Below are 17509 nucleotides of genomic sequence, written 5' to 3' on the forward strand. Positions count from 1 at the left end.
CTTCCATAAGCCTGGATGTCCTTCAGTTTCACAATTATGTGCTCCACACTTTCTTTGCTGTTTTTTAGGGCTTCAATAAATCCTTCCAGATAGGTGGCAGCATTCCCTCGCGCCTCCATCGTGTTGTTCTGGAATAACAAAGTTTAGTAATTTTGTCTTTTCTGTACTGTATTCCTGGCACAGATTACACCACATTAATGCAATCAAAATGCCTGCTACGAGAAATAATCTTGAACAATGATTTGAGGCCAAAATTACATAATAATTATTATAAAATTATATAATAATCTATAGAGTAGAGAAGCAATTGTGAAATCCAGTGCTTTCCTTTTGCTGAAGGCTGATGTTACCTTCACAAGTTACACAGTGAGTCTGTGGAGGTGGAACTATGCAAGACTGGGCATCGTTTGTATTTTTATTGCCTCCTTAGTTGACTCAGGCATGGGAAGGCAGTGGTTCTTAGGAGAATCTTTAACCTCCAGCTTTGCTACCTGGGCTTTGCCTCTTCTGAGCTTCCCCAAGAAGCACACCGCCACTGCTGGCATTGCTCTCTAACTATGTGGGTATTTTTTTCCCCAAAAGGCAGGGAAACAGCCTCTTCCCCACTTTCCAATGGCAGTGAGGTACCTGTCTCCATCTGACTCTAGAAGACAGTCAGTTCTGTTTTTCTGCCTGTGAAAAGAGAGCTAACCAATGCTGTCTGGGAGCCAGCTGTTGTGCACTGCTGTACTGAGGGCAGAGCCCTGAGCACTGGTGTTTCAGGGAGATCTTTGTTTGATAACTCTGGAGGGAGCAGAGCCCTGCACGTGACCTCTCAGCACATATAACCCACCATGGTGCTCCCAAAAATCCAAAAGGGTGACTTGGCTGCCATCTAAGACCTGACTTAAGAGCACAAGAGCATCTTGAATGGTCTATAACAACATCTGCTTTCCCCTCCCTCTCAAAAAGCAGCTAGCCACCCCACGAGCCCACAGCATTGCAAAGTGAACCACAGAGAGATCTTACCCGAAGCACGATTTCGCTGCTGCCCTGGAAGAGAATGGTAGAAATCACGTTAGCAGGTTCCTTGCTAACACAGAAAGTCAGACATAGGGCATAGAGGAAATGGACCAACCTTAGACCTTGGCTTCTGAAGTTCTTTGATGGTTTCCTTGAAGAGGCTGCTGGCAGGACAGAGTGGTGCAGGGGACACCAGGCACAGCACTGACAGCATGACCCCAAGCAGGCATAGCATGGTGGCAAAGGGGCTGTGCTCCCCTCCTTGGACTGGCTAATCTGCCTGCTGGCTGCCTCTTATATGTGCTCTGGTGCAAGGAAGTGATTAATACTCAACCACAAACATGCTTAAACTGAAGGCGAGTAGTCACCTGTAGAATGGAAGCTGTTCTTTTCTTATCTGATAGGGGAAACTACATGTTTCTAAAATAAGGACTCCCCCAGAAGTTCAGCGGGAGCTACGTAATGCAGATGTTCGAGCCATTCTGATTTTAAATGCTGAAGCATCTTTATGAACTGATATTGTCTAAAGTTGATGCAAAGTAACTGTCTCTTGGATCTTTGCATCCATCTTTGCCCTACTTAATATTGCAATTACATTAAATCATACTGTCACTTCTATTAATTGATTCTCTGCCCTTGTTTTGTGTGTTTTTCATTAGAACCCCATGAATTGCTCAATGGTACCATGCTCAGACATAAATGACAATTTTGAGATTCCTTCTGACACCATGCAGAGTCTGTATTGGGGAGAGGGACCAGCTATGGACTGCTGGGGTAGCTCATTGTCTTGGGGGACAGAAAAGCAGCTCCTCTGCTCTTTTCAAGGAGCATTTGTCCAGTTTCTGTGCTCTCCTGAGGAGGTTTAAACCGTTTGTCTGCTATCTCATTTTACTTCATCTTCAGGAAGCTTGCCTGATGAGGTACGCAGCACTGATGATAGTTGAGGACACTGACAGAATTGCTCCTCAAGCTGCAGGTGGGCTCTGGGGTGGCCACAGTGGGTCCTGGGTGTGCAGAGCCCTCTCCTGTCCCCCAGTCCCCCATCAGGGCTGCCTTTGACCCTGTTGGACAGCTCCTCTTCACTCATCCCAAGAGGAATGAACACCATGCCAGGATTACACCTGTAGGACATCAGGTCGTTACTATCCAAAACCTCAAAATGTTATGTTTACATGTTTTTGCTTTAATTTAAATTATGCTATTTCAATCCTGCAGGGGTTTATTATGTAACTGACATGCTTTAATGTGCATTAGGTTTTCTGGCCCTTAAAAAAACTCAAGTGGTGTATAGCTAGAGAGATGGCTTTATTTGTGCTTTTTCCCTGAGGCGAGGGCAGGTGACCCCCACACACACAGGTGCCATCCAAGCTGATGAGAGCCCAAATGCTGCTTTTTCCACACTCATGGCATTTGCCTACTGGTGCCTAAGCTGATGTTTCACAGAACACATAGTGTCATTGGTTCCCTTGCATGTTATTAATTAAATCAGAAGACACTGTCTTGTTAGCTACAAACCAGGTTTTGGAGATGCTGCTAGGCACTTCTCTCTCCTGAGGAGCCACCTTGTCCAGTTTTTTGTTTTCAGTAATTTTGCTAATTGTTTGGTGAGTGAGGCATCTCCCCTGCTGCTCTCTTCAGCTCAGCCTCCAGGAGCCTTTGCTGGAAGAGCCACCCTGAAAGCAGCAGCCAGGTGTGGAACAGAATGTTCTCCCTTTCCTGTGTGTCCTGGGAATGCAGGTGTGGGACCTGGGCTGGTTTTCCTGCCTTGCCATTGTTATTCCCAATGTTTCCCTCTAGTCAGAAGATTGGCTTTACTCCAGAGTTGAGCTTAACCCACTGGGTGTTACCTCAGTGGGGCAGCATCCATTGGAATGTTTGTCCCTGTCTCTGGGTGGTTCAGGATTTTGCCTGACTCTGGCACTGCTGTGGCAGTGGAGATAGAACAGATTACAGCATGGTTTAAAGGGAAGGAAAGAATTGTGTGTTGAATTATAGAACCATAGAATGGGTTGGGTTGGAAGGGACCTTTAAAGGTCAGTTTGTTCCAACCCCTTGAGCCCCATCTAACCTTATCCTGCCTGGATGGCTGTACCTGCTGGTAGCATAAATTCTAGCCAGGTTCAAAGTGCAGGGTATTTCTTCCCTTGGAAAAAGCAGTAGGAGATAAGGCTGCAGCTAAACCTTTTGGTGAGCACTGGGGATTTTACTTTTATATCCAAAATATCTAAAGAAATGAGAGTTCCGACAGAAAGGGCAGAAGGGAAAGGTGTGGGCAGGATGGACTTTTACTGCTGGAAAACCACAAATTGTGAAGTTGGGACTCTACCTTTTTCTCTTTATTCTTTTTAAAGCCACTAATGACATGCAAATACTTTCTTAGATTGCAGCTTAGATAGCAGGGTGGAAAAAAAGAGGTGATAAAACCAGGAAGGAAGATTAAATTTGTGGTCTACTTGCGTATGCACATTCAGCCATCCATCTCACACACACCAACCCTTCCAAATATTCACTCAGAGGTGAAACTGCTGTGACCACCCTGCTCCCCTCAGGGTTGTACCAGCATTGACCTTTCTTTCTTGTTCAGTACTGAAGGGATGACTGCTGTAGGAATCTGACAGGGCTGCAGGGAGTTTCCAGCCAGGGCTCATGCAGCAGTACCTCCATCCAACTCCACCCTCCACCTCCACCAAAACATCCCACAAGGATGAGCACTGATGAGATGTAAATCACTGATATGATTTCAGTCCTAGGCAGAGCCATATGAAATAGCCATATCCTTGTCAGACGTGGAATTAAATCAATGAACAGAAAATGCCCCAGCCGATTAGGAATTAACCAAAAGCTACACATAAAATTAACCAAAAAACTGAAAATATAATAGAAAAATTAACTGAAAACTAACAGAATTGTTCACTTTCCTAAACCTGGAGGGATGTTGAGCTTCAGTTTTGTGAGCTCAGCTCTATGTAACTAAAGCAGAAATCCTGGTGAGAAGTTTCAGCAATGGTACAGAGACTATTCTTCCCCTGTGAAGGATTTTAACAACTTCAGGTTCATCACCACATAAGTGACCATTATAAAATTGTCACACCAATATAACTCACCAGAGTGAAAGTTCAGCCAGCTGAAGGGTGACACAAGCTCTTGTGAGGCTTCCTGTCCTATCCGGGAGAAAGCAAACAGTTTTGACAATACTGATTTGTGGCACTCTATCTCAAAGCTATCTTCTTGCTGACATTCCTCTGTGAAAAGATTGATCAGTACCTCCTTTCACTCCTCTGAATATTCCTGTCACACACATGCCAAGTCCATCTCTGCATTCTTGCACAAACTTGAGGTGTTTTGATTTCTCCCAGATGTTTGCCACATTTCTAGCTGGCAGTGCACTTGCACACCTCTGAGCAGACCAAACCATCAGGCTCCTCAGCATTGACAGCCTCCCTCTTCCCCTCCTTAGCCCTTTCACTTTAATTAACCTTGAACAGGGAGGCTGAAATGATTTACAATGTCCTTTGCACCAGTGGATTGGCGCTGTGCTCCTCGGTCCTGGAAGGAGTTAAGCAGTGTTGTGTCTCTGTGGTCTGCCCTGCAGAAGGGAGGAAGCCATGCCTCTCCCTGCCCTGCAGAGTGATTTTACAGGCTGCTCAGAGCAGCAGATCTGAGATCATTGTCACTGGTGACTGTGCCTGGTCAGGGCATCTGCAGCAGATGTGTGGCTGTGCTCCCCAGCCCAGGACATTCCTTTTGTGTTTCATGCTCTGGCTGTGGTCACTGCTCTGTGGCCAGCTGTCTGGCCAGTGGGCTGTCATCCTTGGAATGGGGCCCTTGGAGCATGGGGCCAAATCAGGCTAATTGGAGAGCAGAGGCTATATGTTTTGAAATAGTCTCTGGAGAGAGAAGGATTTTTTATTTAATCAGAAGGTATTCCCCATGTTTGTATGACTTCTTCTGCAGCTACTCAAAAAAAGTGCCTGTGAGTCACAGAGGCCTGTCCTTCCCTTGCAGGAGCCAGTGAGGGAATTGTACATCAGAAATTAATCCAAAGATGACTCATCCAGCACGTCTCAACCCCCTGGATCCCTGCCCTCTGCTGCAATCCCTTAGTCTGTCGAGGCTCTGCCAAGGTCTCCCTAGCTGATGGGGGTCAACAGGGATCCCTCTGTCTCCTTTAACCTGTTAAAGGCATGTTTTAGGACTCATAGATAGAACTTTTTGTAACTACACAATGTCGGAAAAGGAAGGAAAACTTCCATCCTTGCTCCGAGAAATGTCCTGGAGATGCACCACAAATTCTCAGGAACCTTTCAGGAAAACCTTTCTGGAAAAAATAGAGATAAGTTGTGGATTTCAATGTTAAATTCTAAGAAGTGAGATGCTTATTTGATCAGAAAAGATTTCATAGGCAGCCTTGGCACTTCTCCAACCCCAGTGAGTCAGGCTGGTGCTCACAGGACAACAAACATTACTACATGCGCACTTCAACTTCCAGAGAAAATAGAATAGTCTTCCCTTATTCTTTGAAAAAAAAAAAATCTACAGTTTCTTATATCTTTCCACACATAGGAAGAAATTGCAAGACATCTCTAGACTTGGATTTGTGGTGTAAAAGGCATTCAAGTTCCCCCAGGACCTCCTGTGCACCCTGGGAGCAGCCAGCACCTTGCACCTCTTGCATCTTTAAGCTGGAGCCTGTCACCCGTGTGCAGTGGCCTTGGCACTTTTTGATTAGAACCCAAAGAAGGACAACTGTGTATTTAATGATGATTCATTGCACTCTCAGTCATTTGTCTGAAATCAAGTGAGTCTGAGAGAAACACAGATGATCAATCCAAAAAGTCTGTAATGGGTATTTTTCAAGCCTCACCCACTGACCTGATGAAATTTGGCACCAGACAGGTGGTGTCCAGAAAGGGGCACTTAATTTTTCAGTTTCAAAGACATCACATATAAATGAGGAAATAAGAAAGAGGTTTTCCAAAGCCTGTGGGATCATGTTGTGCAGAAAATAGAAGGTTTGTGAATCCTGAAAAGTGACTAATGAGAATTACAGATGAAAAAGTAAAGTATCAACAGAAAATGAGTAGTCAAATGTTTAAAAAAAGAAAACAGGGGAATTACCCTTGTAGAGGGTAAGCCCAGATCTGGCTGCTGATTGCTCCTTGATGGAGCTGAGGCTACATTCCTCTGGCTGTGTTGGCATCACCATCCTCTGTACACAGCTGAGCAGGGGAGCAATGCCATAGCTGATCTCCATTTCTCTCATCCTTAGTGCTAAGCAATGATGGCAAGAGAAGTGGTGCTGGGATGGCAGGGGAAGGATGGAGCATGGGAACAGCATTTCCATGTCCAAGCTGCTTTCTGTCAGCTCTGCCCTGGCATAAATGAGGGTGATCCTCTGGCAGGGAGCTTGCCTGTGGGCTAGGGCACAGCTGCCTCCCTTGTGGCTGCCCTGCCTCATTCCCCTGTGCAGCTACTCCAGAACCATCTAGAGCCTGGAAAGTGGAACTCTAGGAGAGACACTCCCAGACCAAGAGAAAAACATGGCCTTGTGAAGCTGGTGCCTGTGTGTTGTGTGTCCCACATTGTGTGTCCCCACAGCCCAGTGTCTCTTGGCAAACCTTCCCCCAGACCTGCTTGCTGTGGTGGCACAGGACAGCTGCCAGCATTAAAGATTTGGAGAGCATCCCAAAGACTGTGGCTGGTCCTACACAGGGTGGATGGGCTTCTTCCACCCTTGGAGAGCTCATCATGGACCTCATAAACACAGGCAGGTCTAGGCATGTGGTATGTACCCCAAAGGAGTTTAGCAGACTGGAGGGGGTCTGTGCTCCTGTCACGGTGTTGGGGAGATGGGTTTTACTGTGAATAATTTCTTGCTTATCAAATGGGGAAGGTTAAATATAACTCACACCTACAGCTTCTAAAAGTAGCACATGGCTCTGTGCAGCACACCTTCCCCCACAGTGCCACCAGCTCACACATCTTGTCCCCTGCTGAGGCTCACAGAGCTGCTTTTCCTGCCTTGGTGTGAGGAATGCAACTGTCATTTGTTAATGGGAAAGCTGCTTCCAATACAAACAATCTGCAGCAGCCCTCGAAAGTCAAAGTCACCACTTGACTGAGACATCAAGGCAGGTGTGTTTTGTTGTATTATGATGATGCAAGATGCTTATCAGGGTTGTTAGAGCTGTGATGAAGCTGTTGGGGTTCTCATGTTCAGGCAGCTGTGCTCAGCACACCGGTGCTGTCAGTGCTGGCGGTCAGACTGTCCCGCCTGCTGAAACCAGGCATTTCCTTCACTGCTGTTTGCACAGCAGTTTCTGCTTGGCTTCGTGGTATCAGGTTATTTTGGAGCCACCAGGGGATCAGAGATAATAGCAGAGCCCCTGGAAGCCCTGGCCAAATGGACTTCTCCCTTGCCAGGGCAGGGTAGTGAAGAGGAAGGGCTGTGCCATGCTTGAGGGGTTTACAGGGCGCTGGGGGCATCATGGCTGGGAGGCCTGTGACCCCACTGCCTTCACCCCACTGCCCACATTCCACTGCCCTCACCGCACTGCCCTCACCGCACTGCCCTCACCCCACTGCCTGCATCCTTCCTTCACCCACTGCCCTCACCCCACTGCCCTCACCCCACTGCCTTCACCCCACTGCCCTCGCCTCCTGCCCTCAGCCCCTGCCTTCATCCTGCAGGGCCCCGGCGCTGTCCCACCGCCGGTGCTTTCCCTGGCAGTCTGCTGCCCTGGGCAACAGCTCCAGCTGAGTTTTCCTGCGGCCAGCCCAGTGTTGACTTGGAGTTATTTAATGCTTCACTTTTGCCTCCTGTCTGTTTGTCAGAATTTCCTGGACTGCTGTGCCAAGAATGCTTAGCCTGATTAATGTTTCCTCTGTAAAAAATCCTGATATTCTTCTCTTGTCCGTGATTCTGAGACTTCCCATTTATCTGAAGGGTGAATTTAAAATTTAGTGTAAAACATATAAATGTAATTTCAAATAGTGTATCTGAAATATTAAACACCTCATTGCTAATGGAAATTTTTAAATTCAGGAAGGACTTCTTCAGGGTGGTTCTCCTTATTCCTTGCACAAGTGCAGCACTGAATGAGATGGAGCTCAGAAGCAGAGATTTTCCTGACTGTTTACTCAGGGAGTTTGGCTGGATATTCACTCATTTCTCTGATATTAGTAAACAGATTCAGGGTTTGGTTTGATTTCCATTTTCCCCAGTTCTTACAAGAATTCAATACAAAGCAATGCCCAATGACCTTGCCCACGGAGCCTGGCCAGTTTGTGGTACCCAGAGGCAGTCAGGGCATTTGCCCCCATCCAGGGCTGGTGGCTGTGTCCCCACTGTGCAGGTTTTTGAGGCTACTGCCCCTGTGTCAAGAGATGAAGTCTGGGCTCTGCCACATACAGTGTTTGCTGGGGAGGTGCTGTTTGAATGCAAAGCACCTGCTTTTGTTTCAACCATTGGAAGTGTGTATCTGAAAAATGGGATATGCTCTGCACCGTGGAAGGGATGGGATGTGCATAGGAGCCAACCCCTGCTGTAGCAAGCCCTCTTCAGGGCCACCATGCTGCCAGCAGGAAAAAACACATTTTTGGAGGTTTCTGTGAGGCATTCTCTGTCTCCAAGGGTGCTTGCCATGGTGGCTGTATGTCTCTGGCTGTTTGGGTGTTCATTCCTGCCTCACCTGGGCTGTCCCTCCATCCCAATCCTCTTGGTGAACATGGACACTTCTCAGTTTTTCAGGGCTGGGAGCTCTCCACACCAGTGAAGGTGAGGGGATGGTTCTCAGCTGTGACAAGTGAAAGCTCTTCCTCTTTCACAGCACTGCAGATGTGGCAGGGACATGGTGCAGCCAGGAATGAATTACCCTGGACAAGAGGACATATTTTTTTTTAAGTTCAAGCACAACATGACTCAGTAAAGCTGAGTTCAGGGCCAGGCTGCAGCAGGTGCCTCTGGGCCTTGGGAATGCGATGGGTTAGGTGAGATCTGGGGTGCTCACCCTGATCAGGGACATCTCCTCTGTTGCTGGCAGCACCTGTTGTGTCTATCCTACTTGGAAATCAAACAGCTCCCCTGAACAGCACTGAAACCACTCATCCTTCACAAACAAAGGACTCTAAATTACGCAGGAAATTTTGTTTATTTTTGTAAAGGTGCATTTACATAAACGGAAGGTTGCAAACATTCAATAACAGATATATAAATATAGGAGTCCTTTAAAAAACAGTCCTTGCAGAACATTCCACTTCAATGCTTTTTTATTAAACATTAACTTCCAGAATCTTAACTGATAGCTTTACATGGGTATGCACTTTGTGAGTACCTGCCATAGCTATGGCTACTTAAACAGTTTGGAAAACAAGTATTGTCTGATTCAGTTCAGTAGAATTCAGCTCACATGAGATGTGGGAAACACCTCATATCAGCTGAGTGAACTGGAGGAAAAACAAACAAGACCTCTTTGCTTTTGTGTTACCTAGTTTGGCTGGATTATGTGGCTCTGCTTCACCAACGATGAAACATGTAGTGGTTGAAGTTACCCCCTGGATCTGAATCCTCAGGGAGGGAGTGGAGGTGGGAGTGCACAGCTGAAGTTAATCTTCTTCAGTCCTGGAGCTAGTTCAGGAGCCAAGGGGAAGTGAATGGGCTGGGTGGCACCAGTGGCCTTGTCCCTGTCCCACAGACTGACTTTGACCCAGCTCTGAGAGCCCTGGGGCTGTGGCTTGGGATGCTGTGAGAGAAATATTGTGACAGCCAATCTCAAAGCAGATGCCCAGAGCTCCTCCTCACACACCATCACACAGCAGTTTCCTAAAGCAAATGCTTAAATACAGCAACATTACAATAAATATCTCAAAGTCTCCATAAATAAATAAATAAATAAATAAATAATAAAAATTGCTCTGTCGTTATGAAAAAGACATAAGTTAAAATATTAAAATTATCTCAAATATTTAAATATTTAAGTGTTTGTCTTTCGAAAAATCAGCATGTTTCAATCATTATAGTGAACATGACTGCTGCTATAACATCACTCTTTATACATATATTTATATATACAATGTATCTCTCTCTATATAAATATTTTCTACCACATTCCTGAGGATAAGTTAATTGAGTCACAGTTTGGTTGCAACAGAGTTTGGGTTCTCCTTTTCTTCTCAGCTTCGGACTAACTGCTCTATTTAGGCATTTTGGATTTTCTCAGAGAGCAATCTCAAGAACTTGTCTAGTGCGTCCAGGAAGTCATCCCGTGTTACTTGTGCAGTCTGACATTCCTTATCCAGATCCTTTAAAAAAGAAAGACAGCATAATTCAGCCATGTAACTTGGATATCACACTGAAGTCTGTGGTATTTGACACCTGAACTGACAAGTGGGCTCTAAGAGCCCACAGTGTGTTTTGGAGAGCTGGGTGAGCTGCCCTGGAGGCTCCAAGGCAGGGTGATGGTGTGTGGGTGACAGCTCATCACCTGGCAGCATGCACAGGTGCCCTGAGCCCCAGCTGTCCCAGCTTCTACTCTCATTTGAGGGGCTTTTCATATTATTATCTTCCTTGCAATTGTGATTACTACAGGAAAAGATGTCAGAGTGTGATCTAAGGAAGAAGGTGGATGTATTTACACCCTTCTTAATCATATCGTTTTCAGAAGAAATTTCTAGTGTCCACTGCAGGCAGCTCAGTGCCATCCCAGCTGCTACACCCCATCACTGAACAGCCTTTGCTGATTATTTTGCTATTAGGTACCACAAAGCCAAACTTACTTTGGGGAGGATGTTTCTGTAGGTGGCAAGTCTGGTCAGTTTTTTGGCAATGAATTTGCTGTAAGTGTCAAGAGCTGTCAAGGTGCTAGTAAAGGTTTTCAGGTGGCTGTGCATGCATCTCTCCACCTGCAGGGATAGGGAAGAGTTATTTCAACAGTTATTTCAACAGTAATAATTGGTAGCATATAAATAAAACATTGTATCCCAGGAATTTAAATACCCATGAAAAATAATAACCTACAGGAATGAAGAGCTGTGTTTTCAACACTAGCCCTGATCCTGTATTTGGTGTATTTTTACATTTACTGGACACCAAATTTAGGAGATCACAGTACAATCTATCATTTTCATTTAAGAACATGCCAGCATCCAAAAACTCCCAACTGCCTTAACTAAGTTGCAGGTGCCTCTAGAAACTGGACATATAAAAATTTGGATGTCTTCAATTCTGGAGATATTTGTTCCTTGAGGAAAAGGAGGGCCAACCCTGCATTAGTATTCATGTCTTGCCTTTTTGTCTCTGACATTATTGCTGCTGGTGTGAATTTTCAGCTTTTCTCCCTGAAACTAAGAGGTACTGATGCCATTTGTCTTCTGTTCACTTTTAGTAGGAGATGGGCAGCTGTTTCTCATTGGTACTCCTCGTGGCCTCCATAAAAAGCTCATTTTTTCACTGGATTTCAGGAAAGTACAGGTCAGTGAAATGAATGGGTCTGTATAGCATATGGACTAAACACTCTGTTCTAAAACTAAGGGATCAGAGTGAATTTGTAAGGCTTCCAAGAAGATGCTGGTGCACATCTAAGACCTTTGCCTATTGAGAGAACTACTGAAGCATTTTAGCACTGGCAGCAGCTTTCTGTAGCTGCTTGCTACAAGCAGGAATTTTGCAAGAATCTCTTCTTGCAAAAACTTTTCATTTCCCTAGGTTTGTAAAGCTATCCTACTGCTATTAGAATTCTGAAGTGGGAAAGAAATTTGGGGATTTTAGACAATAATTTTAAATAGAAGTATGTGGTTGCTTACCGTAGTATTCACAGTTACGAGGCTGGGAACCTGCTCAAGAGAAAATGAAGTCAGTAACTTCAGAATAGAACCTGGAATAGAAGGGCAGCTAGGGAAAAGTTGTTCAAATTTAAGGAACTTACTGCATTTAAATTTAGTTCCTTCATATCTTGGAGAAGTTCTTGAATGATAAATCCCACCAAAGTCCTGGAGCGCTCCTCCTGCAGTGGTACTGAGCTGCCCAGCACCCCCAGACCCAGCAGAGCCACAACCTGGACCAGCATTCTGAGAGTCAGCTCTGCTCCTCAGCTGGGAGAACTGTGTGTGGCTCTGCCTTTTATATACACAGTGCTGCAGGAAATGATTAATATCTCACCACAAACATGCTCTTGCTAAGGGGGAGGCGGGGAAGAGTTACCTGAAGAATGGAATTTTATTCAAATGAGTAAGAGTCTTTGTCCTTGGTGCCTCAATTTTATAGACTATCTACCTGAACCCCTTTGCAATATGTATTTCCAAGGCAAACTGTACAACCCTTTAGTGTGGATAAAGTGTAGACAGATATCTGGATCTATCTGAAGTTATTAGAGTATGTATTTGTAGATTATACATACACCTGTAAACAAATGTGCATGCAATTGTGGATGCTGGAAAACTAAAATATTGCTTTATATTAGTTTCTCAGCACTTCCAAAAATTTGGAGGTAATTCGAAGAAAATGTACAGGTTTCCTCAGAAAACTAGGGTTATAGTTCTCAGTATCAGTAGATTTATGGTTTTTAAGATTTATAATAAAACAACCAGAAGTATTGAGTAGAGTTTTTACAGGGAATTCCGTCTAATTCAGTAAATATAGTACAACCTGACTGAGCCAGGACCGAGACCTCAAAGTCTTGGTGTTCTTAGGAAAGGCACTGTGGCCTCAGGATACATTTTTCAGGTGTCTGTGGAGAAAACAAACTGAACAGTAACTGAGGAATTTTGCAATCAAACTTCATTTAATATGGGTAGAGCTGCACGGGACAAGCTAATTATGAGTATCAAATGGAGAAATTCAGTAAAGAATGATTCAGAAGTCTGCTGACCTGTGAATATAAAAAAAAATCAGATTTCATAAGAACAGCTGTCCCCTGGGTTGCATTAGAGGAAGATTGCCATGGATGCTGCAGCCCTGGCAAAGAGAGGTTAGATCAACTATTCCCTGGACAGAATGGCTGTGTCATCTCTCACTGACTTAGCCTGGGGCTACAAGTGAGGAACCAAGCTGTAGTTTTCCATGTTCTAGGTAACACATGAAAAAAGGTTTCCAAATCAGAGTGTTACCAGGAGATTTATTCACTCCTGGATTATTGAGGATGCACTTGTGGGTGCTGGGTGAGGTTGTAGCCATATCCTGGGATGGAAATGGAACCCTCTACTCAGTATTTTCCCCATACCTAATGCATTTCCAGAGCCAGTAGTAGAAGTACACGCTCTGTCATCCAGAAATTTTGTTAGATTGTACTTTTCTCTTTAATACAATATTTCTGATGAAAATCCTGACTAATACTGGACCCAGACCAGATCCTTACAGCCAAGGAGAGGTATGACCTTGCAAGCTGATGATGAATTGCTTGTAAATTATATATTTAATGCAGAAATTTCCATTCTTTTCACCTAGTTTGCTTATGAAAACATGCTGTAGCCTTGGACAAAAATGTCAATAAATGTTTTTCTACTAACCAAAGCAGAAGTCCAAGGAGCAAATTATTTTTAACAAATATTACATATGACGTGATCTGCTTTGCTCTCTTTGTGTTTGTTATTGCTCTCTAGGAATGAAAGAAATTTTAAAATCAGACTGTCCCTTGAGCATGCTGTGCCATTATTCTGGATGGACCATGCTGAGTGATCTTCAGGGAAGGCAACAAGGCAACAAGGAGGGAGCTCAGCCTATTTGCAGGTGCTTTATCACCTCCAGCTCAGGGAACTGGATGCTCCTTTTGCTTTCATTCCTGTATGGTCAGGTATGTTCAGGTCACGCGCAATTTTGCATTTTTCCATTTTTCAGATGCATTTTGTTAAATTCACTGAGTACATTCCTCTCCTGAAAAGTCAACCCTATGATAAAAATCTTCTTTTTTCCAGTTGTATTATGAGAGCCCTTGCACCATGACAAACACAGATTACACTGTGAATTTGGATAGTCTTTAAAGGATGGTAAGTAAGAGGCAAAAGGAGAAAGCATATCTCACACGTCAGTGTTATATCAGATCACATCATCAGGCTTTCTTCCAGCTACCTCTGTTTCTCCATATCTCTATGGTTCATCTCAGGGGTAGTTTCCAACAGTGACCCATAGTTTCCTCATAATTTTACTAGTATTTCAGCTGTTCTTAATAATTCCTTCCACATTCCATCAATAATCTATGACATTTCTCTGGTAATTCCCCGAGAAATTATTTAGTACAGCTGTCAGGGTCATGCATATTTCTGGATTAACTTTTTACCATCCTGGACATACTTTCATCCCCAGGCAGGGGACATGATGTGCAGGCAAGGTCTGAAGACTGGCTGAAAACCAACTAACAAGTGTAAAATGTATTAGTAAGAAAACTTCAGATACAGCAAGTGATTTACAACAGGCCTGTGAGTACAAAGGAGTTACTCATGCAATTGGTTACATCCTACAATCAGGACACTTGCCAGAAACAACAGAATCCAGTGTTAGAATCTGAAGTGATAATCTGAGATAAATGCCAGGACTATGACTTTTACTTTATTGGATTCAGTCTAGAGCGTTAGAGTAAGTAAATAGCTGTGCTGAGGAGACTGTGGAAAAACAGTGTAGCTGTCTGGGGTCAGCATCATCACTCTGAGGGAGTATTTTTTGGGTAAAGGCTTTTACAAGACACTTTGTTATGTTTGCAGCGATGTGCAGGACAGAATAAGATGTCATGCCTTACATCTCCACAGCTTGCTTGTACATCCTGCAGGGAGTGTGCACATTTATAAAATGGGAAGCAGGAAGAAAATAAATTAGAAGAAAAAAAAAAGACAAAAATCTGCAGCAGGCCAACTTAGCTGATGTTTGTGATCCTTCAGTGATGCTTGGCCACTCTGAGTGTGTGTGTTTTGGTAATTTGCCTCCCTGATCATTGCACTTCATGCCTCGTCCTCCAAGAACACATCACGCTCAATTCTGACAAGGATTGTCCCTGATTTATGATTCAAAAAGTTCATTATTACTTTTTTCATTATTATTATATCTGGGTCAGGAAACTGCCTGTGAAAACTCCATTGTTCTGCCTCCATTTGGTAGGAAATCATCTACAATGATAAGATGTTTCATCCTCTGAAGAAAATGTCTTCAAACATTTCAACATTTTAGTCCCCAACCTATAATGCCAGGAGCCCAGCAACCCCTTCACCCTCATCCAGATCAAAAACCAATTTAACTGTGAGCAACAGTGTCACTCCAGCTCTCTACTGACTACTTCAAAATGCTTCATTTCTAGAAACATCCAAGGCCAGGCTGAGCCAGTACTGAGCTACCTGGTCTGAAGATGTCCCCACCCATTGCAGGGGGTTTGGAATAGATAAGCTTTAAAGGTCCCTTCCAACACAAATTATCCTATGATTATATGAAAGCTCATCAATCACCTTATTTTTAGTAGAAAAGACTGGTAGAGAACTGTTTCCAGATCCTCCCACAGCTCAGGCTGAACTAATTGCTCTATAAGCAGCTCCTCAGCTTTCTACAGGTCCCAGGCTGTGTTTATCTTCCTCCATTCCCAGAAATTCCCACAGTCCTCTGGATTTTCCCAGATTGTCAGCAGTCATCCACAGTCACACTGCAGAGAGCCTTAGAAGCTGAAAAATTAATTGCATATTAAGTAAACTATGGTTAGTTTACTTAAATAGTTTCTGTGAGGGGATATTTTTATGAAGACAGCTCTTGTGTTTTGTTGACCAGCTCTCTTACATGCATCCGGTTTACAGAATCTTTGCTCCAAATTTCTGCAATGGATGAGTAATAACAGCTGTGTGTTTGTGGCAAAGGAAGGCCCTCAAAAAGACAACCCAGTTACAGAGGGCTACATGGTCAACAAATAGGTTGTCCTCTACAGAGACATCTCAGAGTCTGGCTCATTCTATATTCTCCATCTGTACTTAAAGAAAGTCTCTCCAAAGCCTTAAACTTCAAACTGGAAGAGCATTTTGCAAAATCATTAGCATTGAATCGCTGTGGCAGTTTTCTCAATCTGTGAAACAACTAATTCCTTCCAAATAAGGTACAAGTCTGTTCTAAGAAACCTGCAAAAGCCCTTTCTAGGAAACAGGGTACCTCTGGGGAGTTAGCTGCGTTGACCTATATTGGAGAGTAGAGTAGAGGAAGATTTATGTACAGTCATCAGTGGCAATTTCATCAGCCCATGGGCTATTTCTGTATGCTCAGAGGTGCCTGAAGGTGTCCAAAGCCCAAGAAGTTCTTTTGGTCATGGAGAACAGTGCTGGAAGTCACGGTGGGAGGAAGGATGTCCTCTGTTCTGGCTCCAAACAGAATCTCATGCTAATGAGATGGATTTAATGTCTCTGAACAGAGCATATTGCACTAACCTTGCGCTGTTAGTACAGTAAATACTGAAAAAATCTGTATGTTTCAGGCTATGATCCAAGAAGCAAGTGAGCCCACACCCACAGCCTTCTTTGCTGTCCACTACATGCAGTCACATAGAGAATTGTTTGATTTCTCAGTAGTGATGAGATTACTGGAAACCAGATGGTGAAACGTGGGTGAACCAACTGCTGTACTGCAAGACACTGAATTACCCTCATACTCAGCTTTCCACTAAATTGAGCTGAAAATTTAGTTATTTTTGGGATGCCCACTTTGGAATGAGCTTGTGCAAAATGGTAAATTTCTTCCATGCTCTGTAATCTCAATTTATTTACTCTTCTTCCAATTACTTATTTTGAAATGTGTATATATTTGCAAACATATAAAACTTTCTCCTGGAACTATCAAGGCAAATTATTGGGTCATCTTGACTAAATAATTAAGTTAATTACATTTACTCAACCAATTTCCTGAGGGAATAAAGGAGTAGAATCATAGAATCGTTGAATGGTTTGGGTTGGAAAAGAACTCAAGATCCTCTCACTTGCCCACGGAAGGGAACCATAGAGAGCAGAATAAGAGAAATATTTGTGTCAGAAAGTTAATGTATCTCATCTAGGTTTTATTTCCAGTTTCTCATGGAAGCTTTACAGAGGTTTTGTCATAAAAACCACAAGTGCAGATAGCAATGCTTTCTTGTGTCATTAGTAAACCCTTTGTGAGATCAAATGAGGACACCAGAGATGCAATGATATGAGAGCTTTAACTTTCAATTCTGATCTACATGCAAACCTTGCTGCTGTAAAATGCACCTCTGCAAAAGTTGCTCAGACTTCATGTGAAGACTAGATTTTAGAAGGGGTCTTGGGGTTTGTCAGCCTGATGTGAAAATGCAAAAATGGAGTCTCCTGATGGGCTACAGCCTGGCTGCTCCCTCTGTTTTCCATCCAACCATCCACTGCACCCAGACATGTCTAGGCAGATTCATTTAGACAGTAACAACAAAAGCCATAACATCAAGTGTATTGGATGGAATCAGTCTTGATCTTCCCAAAGGACGTGTGTCCTCCTGTGTGCATAACCTCCTACCCCTTTGGGATCCCACTGCTCCAAAATGGAGCCCAAAAT

This window comes from Geospiza fortis, unplaced genomic scaffold, assembly GCF_000277835.1.
Source record: "Geospiza fortis unplaced genomic scaffold, GeoFor_1.0 scaffold55, whole genome shotgun sequence".
Lineage (NCBI taxonomy): Eukaryota > Metazoa > Chordata > Aves > Passeriformes > Thraupidae > Geospiza > Geospiza fortis.